The sequence below is a fragment of the Octopus bimaculoides genome, chromosome 13, assembly GCF_046866305.1.
Source record: "Octopus bimaculoides isolate indiv1 chromosome 13, ASM4686630v1, whole genome shotgun sequence".
Lineage (NCBI taxonomy): Eukaryota > Metazoa > Mollusca > Cephalopoda > Octopoda > Octopodidae > Octopus > Octopus bimaculoides.
Window position 1 is genome coordinate 34,631,565 of NC_142940.1, and position 12,332 is coordinate 34,643,896.

At 35.2% G+C, this 12,332-nt stretch overlaps 1 protein-coding gene across 2 annotated transcripts in view; it reads right to left on the minus strand.

The window, feature by feature from the left end:
- Window positions 1-676: 676 nt before the first annotated feature.
- Window positions 677-12,332, minus strand: part of LOC106868722 (uncharacterized) — a 169,647-nt gene continuing 157,991 nt past the window's right edge. The window contains exons 2-3 of one of the 2 annotated variants that reach the window (XR_016244007.1): window positions 5,122-5,248; window positions 677-1,099 (exon numbers count right to left, since the gene is read on the minus strand). The gene's annotated coding sequence lies outside the window, so the exon portion shown is untranslated. The remainder of the gene's footprint in view (window positions 1,100-5,121; window positions 5,249-12,332) is intronic. The other variant, XR_016244008.1, reaches the window with a different exon arrangement.

Below are 12,332 nucleotides of genomic sequence, written 5' to 3' on the forward strand. Positions count from 1 at the left end.
CTGTTTTTAAAGTAGTATAAAAACATATAAATGGGTTCTTGGGCATCATGTAGGAAGAGCCACGAGAAAGATGGTGGAAAACAACGAATTGACTAATGAGGAGGCTAAATGCGGGTAGAAACTGTGTTTATTTTCTGTATACCCACGAGAATCAGATTGAGATTTTGATTGGTTCATTTCGATTTTCGATTATTTCTCTACAGGAACCTATTCTGTTAACCTAATATTTCGAGCTTTCGTAATATATGAATAGGAGCAAAACTTGGATAGCCTGAAAGAGTTTTATAAATGATGTTTTCTTTTGACAAATATTCTGTATTTTGAGAGTGTAAAAAGACATGTAATTATTTTTCAAGTAACAATTGTTTCAAACCTAGATGAAATGTGTTCCATCTGTGTTCATTTAGTCTTTGTTTATCTAGAATTACATTAACTGTTATGTTTAATTTTGGTCGGTTCGTTTTCGTCATCGCTGCAACTGAAATAATATGAGCTCCTCCAGGAACGGAAACCCTGCTCAATATCATCTCTTCAATTATGTTTTTTTTTCTCGCTCTGTGTTTGACCGTGAAGTAGTCAGTAGTACATCATTGTCATTGAAATCTATAGAGTAACAATACTACTTCTTTACAATCTTTTAAATCTCAAACTAACTGAAACTAGTTCTGAATTTTATGGACAACTTATGATGCAAAAATTCAACTCAATATGTATTAAATGAAATAAACGTGGTTTCAGGCAGAGATTTAATTCATAAAAATAACACCCTATTTATTTTTTATTGATAAAACAGACACATAATATAATAACTTATTTTCAACATGACGAATGCCATTTTGTATAAAACAAATTTTTATAAAACCCTTTAGCAGGTAGAAACCAGAATTTTTTCACAGATTCCACTTGTCGAAAGATAAGTTTCTATCACTAAATTTATGACTTTAGGTATTGAACAATTTTCACTCACTGCTTCCTTAGGAAATTTAAAATTTCTTTTTGCGTTACGTAGATTCAAATAACATCTAATTGATTGTGGCAGTTGATATCGTTCATCTTCTCTGCTGGCAAACAATAAAACGTATTTTCAAACCTTGATTCTCTGAAAATAAAAATTGGGAAGAAATGAATAGAATGTAGTCGGTAATATGCTATTTCAAATAATGCTACAAAGAGGGAATTGAAACATACAACCCTCGGACATGCTACTGCTACTGCGACTACAGCAACTTATAATTATAATAGTTTCAAATTTTGACACAAGACCTACAATTTCAGTTGTGTGTGCGTATGTGTGAGGGTGTGTTAGTCGGTTATATTGGATCCAGTACTTAATTGGCACTTTTTTTATCGACCCCGGAAAAATGATAAGCAAAGTTGTTCCCGGAAGGATTAAAATTCAAAGTCTTAAGAGTCTAAAGGAATACTGTAAGGCATTTTTTCCTGATGCTGTTACAATTTTTCCAGTCCAGCATCTTTAATAATTCTTTTTACTAGAGGTACAGAGGATGATATTTTGGGAAAATATGCTAGTCGATTATATTGATCTACAATGCTCCACGGGTACTTATTTTATTGACGTCAAAAGAATGAAACACAGAGCTGACCTCGACAGAATTTGAATTCAGAACGGAAAGCCAGAAGAATATTGATTTCAAATTTTGTCTGGCGCGCTAACAATTCTGCCAGCGCGCTGTCTTAATAATAATAATAATAATAATCCTTCCTACTATAGGCAAAAGGTGCGAAATTTGGGGAGTGGGCTTAATCGGTTACATCGACACCAGTACTCAACTGGTACTTATTTCATCGACTCCGAAAGGATGGTAGGTAAAGTCCACCCCGGTGGCATTCAGACTAAAGATGTAAAGACGGACGAAATGCTGCTAAGCATTTTGCCAGGCGCGCTAACGATTCTGCCAGCTCGTTGCCTTCATTATAATAATAACAACAACAACAACAACAACAACAACAACAATAATAATAATAATAATAATAATAATAATAATAATAATAATAATAATAATAATGGTGTCAAATTTTTCCACAAGGATATCCATTTTGGGGGAAGGAATGAATCGATTACATCGATCCCAGTGTTCAACTGGTGTTTATTTTATCGACCCCGAAAGGATGATAGTCGACCTCGGCGGAATTTAAACTCAGAACGTAAAAACGGACGAAATGCTGCTAAGCATTTTTCCCGGCGTGCTAAAGATTCTGCTAGTTCGCTGCCTTAATAGCAACAATTATTATTTCAAACTTTTGCCACAAGTGCGGCTTCGAGGATGGAGGGGTGAGTCGATTACATCGCCCCAGTGTTTAAATGATACTTATTTTATCGACCCCGAAAGGATGATAGGCAAAATTGACATCGGCGGAATTTGAACTCAGAACGTAGAGACGGACGAAATGCCACTAAGCATTTTGCCCGGCGTGCTAACCATTCTGCTAGCTCGCTGACTTAATAATAATAATGATTTCATTTATTTGCCACAAGGGCGAAGGATAACTGAGGCAATACAAAGATTTACATATAATAAAATGATAGAAAAAGGAAAGAAAGAGATTATTTATACACGGTATACACTGAAGAAATGACATATATATAGCATACAAAGGTTTTTTTTTAAATGGCTGGGAGGATGATAGAGATGTGGCCCTCCTAATACAGGAAGGTCTCTAGGGATAATTGAAGAGCCCCCCCCCCTACTTCCTTCTCTCCGACTCACAGGTCTACACTTAGAGCGATACCATCTACTGTTGCCATTTTCATAACTTTCACCCAACTTTCACTAAACTCACTCAATGACAGCACTTCCCCCTTCACTCTCAGTTTCCTTTTCAAGTGAAACTTGAAGTCAATGAGTGCTCTACCAAAGAGGAATGGATCTGTCTTCATGCCTTTCATCCTTGTCCACCAAACAAATTTTTTCGCTACAGCCACCAGGCAAAGGAAAAATGTCTTGCCTGCCAAATTGAAGGAAGGCGGCCGTGCGATCATCTCTACAGACGGCCTACAGACGAATCCGTCTCACATGCGACAGCAGCTGTTCAATATAACTCCACGAGTCAGTAATGCCCGGACACTGAGCGAGGGGGTGCAGAACGATTTCATAACTCTGCACACGCCTCGGACAAACACGTCTGACGGTACATACATGCCTTTAAAGTTTATCTCAGTAGCGACTCCCCGGTAGCACAGCCAAGCCAAGAACATCTAGATATTATCCATGATAGTTCCGGATCGGAAAGTCCTCCGGAACAGACTAGCCAGTTCGTTCTCGTAGGCGCACAGAGTCTCTTTGAGGTCGTCGTCGTACTTCCCCGCCAATAATCCTCTATAAATTTCTAAATCAGAACATCCACCGATCCTATTGCCGGACTGGTAGAGGGCTGTGAGCACCTGACGACATTATAGGTGCCAGATGTCCAGTCTCGGTATTTTCATCACCAAGGGCTGTAGCTCCGGCAAGGAGACGAGCTGCCTGACAGATGGAGCCCACACACGCTAATAGTCCAAAATCGTTTCAGATGGCGTAAGCTAAGAGCGTGTCTGCTCATTAGGAGCCATGGCATACCTAATCCACCACTAGAGGAGGCTAGCAAAAGACTGACCGCCTGACCATAGTAATAATAATAATAATAATAATAATAATAATAATAATAATAATAATAATAATAATAATAAGATGGGCTACAGCAAATGTTCTGCTTGATACCACAGATTTGCTTGTCATTTGCTTGACCTTAACCAGTTGAGCATGTCCCTTGGTGGCTGACGATATGTGCATCTCTGATCATGAGCAGAAGTAGTGGGGGAGCATCATAGCCATGTGTTGAGAGGAATTCTTTGGGGGTTTGAATAATTCACCTTTGGAAACATGGGTGTTTTGCACAACATCGTTAAACAAACCTTATTCAGGGAACTTTTGAGCGGGATGGGCTACTCGACCTGAAGAAAATTCTAACTGGGCCCACATGCGAGGTCATGCGCTGTTTATCTTGATATGAGATCACCATGTCGCGTACATATGGTTGTGATGCATGTGCCTGGTGTACCCTTATCAGACGGGTAGTCATGATGGGTATAATGGGCTTCGTATATTTTACCCCAGTGTCACTTTGATGGCATGCACTGCTCTCTCACTCAATTATAATAATAATAATAATAATAATAATAATAATAATAATAATAATAATAATAATAATAATAATAATAATAATAATAACAGATACCTTCCTGAAAAGTTATATGATTGGATCTTAAAACTTGTCTTAAAGCATGAAAACAAAAAAGCATCATACTCAGTAACAAAACAGGTAAAAAATATTTAAATGAATTCTAAAACAATAAATCCCAGAATTAGACGTACTGGAAACAAACGTGTGAAAACCCGTGTTAAAACTGCTGCCTTAGATATTCTTACTGATAAATGGCAAGAAAAACCTCTTAATGGCAAATACCCAAAGAGAGCTCATAATGCCGATGTTGACAAAGCCTTTACCCATGAATGGTTAGTGTCTTCTGTCTTAAAATCAGCGACAGAAGGATTTAACATAGCAGCCCAAGATCAGTGCCTGCTTACAAGGAGCTACCAGGCCACAATATTAAAGAACGGCAGTAGCCCAAGATGTCGTGTATATCAACAACAAAATGAAGCCATTGATCATGTTGTTTCCATGTGCAGTCTTCTTGCGCCTACAGAGTATCTCAACAGGCATGATAGAGCAGCACAATATATTTACTGGGTAATTTGCCAAAACCTGGACCTTCCTCATGATAAAAACTGGTGGGAACACAAACCACCTCTAGTGCTTGGAAATGATCACATCGCACTCCTCTGGAGCTTCACCATTCAAACTGACAGAAAGATAGATGCAAATAGGCCAGACATTATATTGAAAGACTTCAGACAAAAATCATGCCTCCTCATTGATATGACTGTCTCAATCGACACAAATATATCTGTCAAGACCTACCAAAAACTGAGCAAGTATAAAGATCTTGAAATAGAAATTGGCAGAAATTCAAAAGATAGTGCTCATGGGAATTGCCCGTATCCTACGTAAAATACTGTCTATGTAATCTCAAATTTTAAAATAAACTCATAATTTTCTTACGTTTTCTTAAACATTCTCTATAACAATGCTATGTGCAAAACGAAATATATGACATCCTAGGCATAACACCTACATGCACTTCTAACTTGTTGTCTCTTGAATTCTCTGGGTGAGACTTGGACCCAACCTGTACAAATACAAAGCAAAAGTCAAACATATAATTATTATTATAATAATAATAATAATAATAATAATAATAATAATAATAATGATGATGATGATGATGATGATGATGATGACGATGATGATGATGATGATGATGACGATGATGATGACGATGATGATGATGATGATGATAAGGCCAATAATAATTTACACTGGACAATATGTCGGCATTATAAAATCAAAACCACTGACAGATGGTATAAACACCATCCTGAAGATGTGACTGAGGGAGAAAATGCATCGATTCTCTGGGACTTCCCCGTACATACCGACAAGACTATAAAAGCTAATAAACCGGATATTATTATAAAAGATCAGACAAAGAAGATGTGTTTATTAATTGACATGAGTATTCCTTGCAATCATATCATAGCGGCGAAAGAATTTGACAAGATCAATAAATATAAAGACTTGCTAATAGAAATTGAAAAAATGTGGCATCTCAAGGCGACTACCGTACCAGTGATTGTATTATCTCTAGGAATGATAAAAAGGGTACTGAAACCTATTTGAAAATGATACCAAGATTACTATCCCTACAGGAAGTGCAAAAAATCGTGTTAACTGGAAGGGCTCATGTACTGAGAAGAGCATTATCGCTGTGAAAACAACATCCATTCTTGAATTTATTTATTTATTATTTTTTTAATACATATTTTACCTGTGAATTTGCGTGTGTAAACTGGGAATGCAGACAATGAGCTTCTCTGCCTTATGTGTACGGAAACCACTCGGCGAGAAACGGAGGAAAACATAATGATAATAATAATAGAGAAGACGAAGAGCGTGATGCGATTGTAATAGATATTTTATTGGTTGAATGATATTTCGACAGTAAGTCTTTGTCGATTTTAAAATAAGAAGTGATAAAAATTCAAAATTATAGAAATTTAACTTTAAAGTATAAATTATAGCAACCAGCGCCCACACGTTGATGGAATGACATCATCAGTTTTTAAGCTTCAAATTTATAACAGGCGAAAGGAAAAAGAGAGAAAAAAGATTAAAAAAAAAAGGAAAAAAAGGAAAGGAAAAAGAATAATAATACTTAATCAGACTGTTTTGTATAAATTTGATGATTTTTTCCTGTCATTTTATTCATTCCCCCAGGGCGTGATGTTGATAACCCGCAAACATATTTGAGAAGTGATAGTGAAGGAGATTCAGAATTTTTTCTGAGAATATGCACTTTCAAGTCTTTTTCAAAATTGCAGTCGTTTGAAAGAAAGTGTTCGGCAAGTTCTATCGAACTACTGTTATTGTACCTGACGTCAAATCTATGCCCATTGAATCTTTTGTTTAATTGTTCTGTTGTACAACCAACACAAATCAAGTTGCGTTTCGTGCATTCTGTCGGGTACACCAAATGGGAATTTCTACGAGTTCCACCTTCTGTATAAATCATAACATCTCTGCTATGATTCCTGATGGAATTCATTTGACTCATGTTGCTGCACAATGAACAGTGCTTACCTCTCTTGCGGCTGCTTTTCAAGGTACAACGTGCAGATACTACAATGTTCGTTTTCTTGGAATCAGATATAGAGGTCAATAATTCTCTTATATTTTTATTTCGTCTAAAGGCTCTAATAGGCGGCTGAGGAAATATATGTTTGAAACGAGGATTATTTTTCGCCACATGCTGGTAACTTTCATGCAACACTTTTGAAATGCTAGTGAATCACTAAAAAAATTGTAATCTATTGAATTGTGTTTGTAAGAATTATGCATGAAGTTTTGCCTTTCTTTGCTAACCTTATCTATCTCAGTTGTTATTTCCTTTAATCGTGATTCAATGTAACCACGTTTGACATAATGATGTACAAACGCCGTTGCACGTTTCCAGGAAACCCCTATGTCAGTACAAATCCTCAAAAATTGGGATTTGGGATTTGACCGAATTATATGATGTGGATGATCGGAGCGGCGGTGGAGGTAAATGTGGGATGACGTGGGCTTGCAAAATAACTCTGTCACTATTCTGCCTCCAGAAATCTTAACTTTTGTGTCCGAAAATTCAACGCTAGTTTTTGAAAAACTAGACGTTAACTTTATGTTGCACTTAAAGCCGTAGCTTTTAGTATAACTGTCACAGAAATGCAAAAAGTCAATTAAACTATCCTGTGATCCTTCCTAGTCTAAAAGGAAGTCATCAGTGAACCGTAACCGGAGTATTGGTTCATGACCGTGAAGGGATTTGAATGTCTTCAGTAACTGTGTCTCGAATTTCATCATGAAGACATTAGCAAAATTAACTGCCATGGGTTACCCATGGCTCAACCCTTCGTCCGGTGGTAAATCTTTGTCTAAACTTCAGAGTAACACAAACCTCAATAATCTACAGAGAAAATTTGATGGAATACTTTTGTTTGACCGCTTTTCGAAGGCATCCATGCATGCTTCTATCCCTTCATCGTGGTCAATCTTGGGATATATGGAAGAAACATTCATGGTTACCAAAAAACAGTTCTCGACACGTCCTCAGTACAAGTCTCAGTCTAATATTTGCGACGCGACCAATGCGGAAGGCCGACCGTTTGTCGCGACCGTGCGGCGAGCGTGAGTGCGCCGCCTTGGACATGCCGAGCGGGCGCCGGCGGCGAGGGGTAGCTGCGGAACGCCGTTTTTCGGCTCGACGCCTGGGTGCTATCTGCGATCGTGTCTTCGGTTGCATGTATTAGCTCTAGAATTGCCACAGTTATCCATTCTCCTCACGGTAAGAGTAAGAGAGAGGGAGAGAGAGAGAGAAAGAGAGAGAAAGCGGGAGTCAGAAAAAGATTGAGCAGATAAAGACGATGCGAAGAAAGTTAGTTTATAATAGAGAGAGAGAATGAGAGAGATAAAAAAAAAGAAAAATATTGACAGATTCTATCCGAGAATTGATTTATTTGTAGTTCTTATATTTTACATATTTCAAATAAAAATCTTTATTTTAGTTTACCGACCAGTCTTTATATATGGTAATTAACAATTATCTCAATGTGCCATAAATCCTACCTATAATCGAAGACACGCAGTTTCATTTGTTTGTTTTCTTAGTCTTCGTAGTGATGTACGCTAGAGTTACAAAATAGTGAAAATATATTTTTAAGAGAAAAGTTAACATGTGAAATGATTAATGAGTTTTCACTTCAGTACAATGGTGAGAAAAGATTTCTATATAAGCTTGGAAAAAAAAAATATGGTTATTGGTGAAAGAATATAAAAATACGCATTTGTAAAGTAGATAAATTCTTTTCTTTAATCCAAGCATTAGGAAAGACTGAAATTTATCAACCTTTACAAATATTGTGATTTACATTCATATCTTACGAATTTAAGTAAATGTACCCCTGTGTGTGTACATACATACATACATACATAGACAGACAGACAGATAAATAATAATAATAATAATAATAATAATAATAATAATAATAATAATAATAATAATAATAATAATAATAATAATAATAATAATAATAATAATAATATTAATAATAATAATAATAATAATAATAATAATAATAGTAACCAGATATAGTTATGAAAGATCATAAAGAAAAAAATGCTTTCTAATTGATGTATCAATACCAGCAGATGACAACGTTTCTCGAAAAGAAATGGAAAAACTTTCAAAGTACAAAGACCTGGAAATAGAGGTAACTCAAATGTGGAATCTAAAAACAAAAACAATTCCTATCATAGTAGGTGCCTTAGGTATAATAAAAACATATTCAGACAAATACACAACAAAAACATATATAACAAATATATATAACATACAGAAAATTGCACTACTGGGCACTGCACACATCCTACGCAAAACACTTTCAATACAGTAACCATAAGAGCACCACAGCAAACCATAGCACATACCCAAGGCGCACAGAGCTGCGCTCGGTAGTGAAGTGAAAGCACGTTATAAAAATAAAATTACTGAACAATAATAATAATAATAATAATAATGATAATAATAATGATAATAATAATAATAATAATAATGATAATAATAATAATGATAATAATAATAATAATAATAATGATAATAATAATAATTATAATAATAATAATAATAATAATAATAATAATAATAATAATAATAATAATAATAATAATGATAATAAGAAAACGAGAAAGCAACCATACTCTGGGATATGCCAATACACACAGATAGAGAAATTAAGGCAAATAGACCAGATATAGTTGTCAAAGATCATGAAGAAAAAAAATGCTTTCTAATTGATGTATCAATACCAGCAGATGACAACGTTTCTCTAAAAGAAATGGAAGAACTTTCAAAATACAAAGACCTGGAAATAGAGATAACTCGAATGTGGAATCTAAAAACAGAAACAATTCCTATCATAGTAGGTGCCTTAGGTATAATAAAAAAATATTCAGACAAATACATAACAAAAATACCAGGACTTACAAATATATATAACATACAGAAAATTGCACTACTGGGTACTGCACACATTCTACGCAAAACACTTTCAATACAGTAAACATAAGAGCACCACAACAAACCACAGCACATACCCAAGGCGCACAGAGCTGCGCTCGGTAGTGAAGTGAAAGTACGTTATAAAAATAAAACTACTGAACAACAATAATAATAATAATAATAATAATAATAATAATAATGATAATAATAATAATAATAATAATAATGATAATTGACATGAGTATTCCCTGTGATCATAATATAGCGGCGAAAGAATTTGACAAGATCAGTAAATATAAAGACTTGCTAATAGAAATTGACAAAATGTGGCACCTCAAGGCGACTACCATACCAGTGATTGTAGGATCTCTAGGAATGATAAAAAAAGGTACTGAAATCTATTTGAAAATGATACCAGGCTTACCATCTCTACAGGAGGTGCAAAAAATCGTGCTAACTGGAACGACTCATGTACTAAGAAGAGCATTATCGCTGTGAAAACAACATCCATTCATGATTTTTTTTTTCTTAAATACATGTTTTACCTATGAATTTGCGTGTGTAAATTGGGAATGCATACAACGTTTCTCTGCCCTAGGTGTACGGAAAACACTCGGCGAGAAATGGGAAAAAATTTGAAGAAAGAAGAAATAAAAAAACATAATGATAATAATAATAATAATAATAATAATAACTACTAAAAACAGTTAAAGAACAGGTGATGAAGCGCGTTATAGGAGAAAATGATAAGAATGAAATAGAATGAGACCACGTCAGGTAGGTCGAAGAAAAATCTTTTCATGGCCAATTTCGAAGAGCCAGTGAAGAGGTATGTGGAACAAAATCCTGGGCTTGGTTAAAAAAGGGGCAATTAAATAAAGAAACAGAGAGCCTAATTTTAGCAGCCCAAAGATCAAGTGATAAAAGCAAACAACTTGAGAAAAATATATATGGAGAGAATGTGTTAGAAAAATGTAGAACCTGTATATATATATATATATATATATATATATATATATATATATATATATATATATATATATACATATATTTTAAATCAGTGGCACTGAACCCGGTACCAAGTGATTATGAAGCAAGCTTCTTAGCACGCAACCACTCCTGCGCTTATATATATATATATATATATATATATATATATATATATATATATATATATATATATAAATATATATATATATATATATATATATATATATATATATATATATATATATATATATATATATATATATATATATATATATATATATATATATATATATATATAAGCGCAGGAGTGGTTGCGTGCTAAGAAGCTTGCTTCATAATCACTTGGTTCCGGGTTCAGTGCCACTGTGTGTCACCTTGGGCAAGTGTCTTCTACTATAGCCTCCGGCCAATCACAACCTTCTGATTGAATTTCGTAAACGGAAACTGAAAGAAGCCCGTCTTATATATATATATATATGTGTGTGTGTGTGTGTGTGTGTGCGCGCGCGGTTGTATGCGTGTGTCTTTACTTTGCGTCTGTGTTTGTCCTCCCTTCACCACTTGACACTCGGTATTGGTGTGTTTACATCCTTGTTACTTAGCGGTTCGGTAAAAGAGCCCCATAGAATAAGTACTAGGCTTAAGAAATAAGTCCTATGTTCGATTGCTTCCATTAAGAAAAAAAAAAACCCTTCTAAGTGATGGTCCAGCATGGCTGCAATCAAATGACTGAATCAAGTACAAGAATAAAAGAATATATATATTATGTGGTAAGGCCAGTTTCATAAATGACAAAATAAATTAGTTTGATCAGGAAAACCTGGGTAGCTGCATTTAACAAGGTTTGTACTTTTTATTATAACATTATTTATGTATGTGTACGCTCACGTGTGTATGTGCGCACGTGCATGTATGTGCGTGCCTGCGTGTGTTTTTTTTGTGTATGTATGCATGTGTATGTGTGTGTGCGTGTGTGTGAATATGTGTGCGTGTGTATGAGTTGTGTGTAAACAAACATATAGATTTGATATATGTAAACTCTCTTTCGATACGCACACTCACAGCCACACAGATATATGGGTATTATTTGATCCTTTCACCTGCACGATTTTCACAAAGAAAAAAAAAACATGGATTTTTTTAGTGAAATCAAGTACACTGACCTCCTAATATGGTGTAAATCCCTTATTTTTGTTCGGAAAAAGGGAGGGACCGCCCCCCCCCAAAAAAAAACCTGGAATCATTGGAAATTTTTTTTCGTTGAATGAATTCCGGTGACCTCCTATAATGTTTCAAAACCCTTTATGGGGTCCGGAAAATGGGGTGAGATGGAAGCCTCGGAAACCGGACCCTCCCCAACATCCCGGAATCAGTGGAAAATTTTTTTTCCGTTAAATCAAATAAATGAATTTCGGTGACCTCCCAATATGTTACAAAACCGTTTTGGAGGTTCAGGAAACGAGGTGGGGTGAGGTGGAAGCCTCACAAATTTTACCCACTGCCAACATTTTACAGAAATACACTTTCCAGAGTCTGAATTACATGGTTCGTTATTAAATATATAGTAGAGAATGTGACATTTATACTGTGTATATTTGGTATACACACACACACACACACACACACA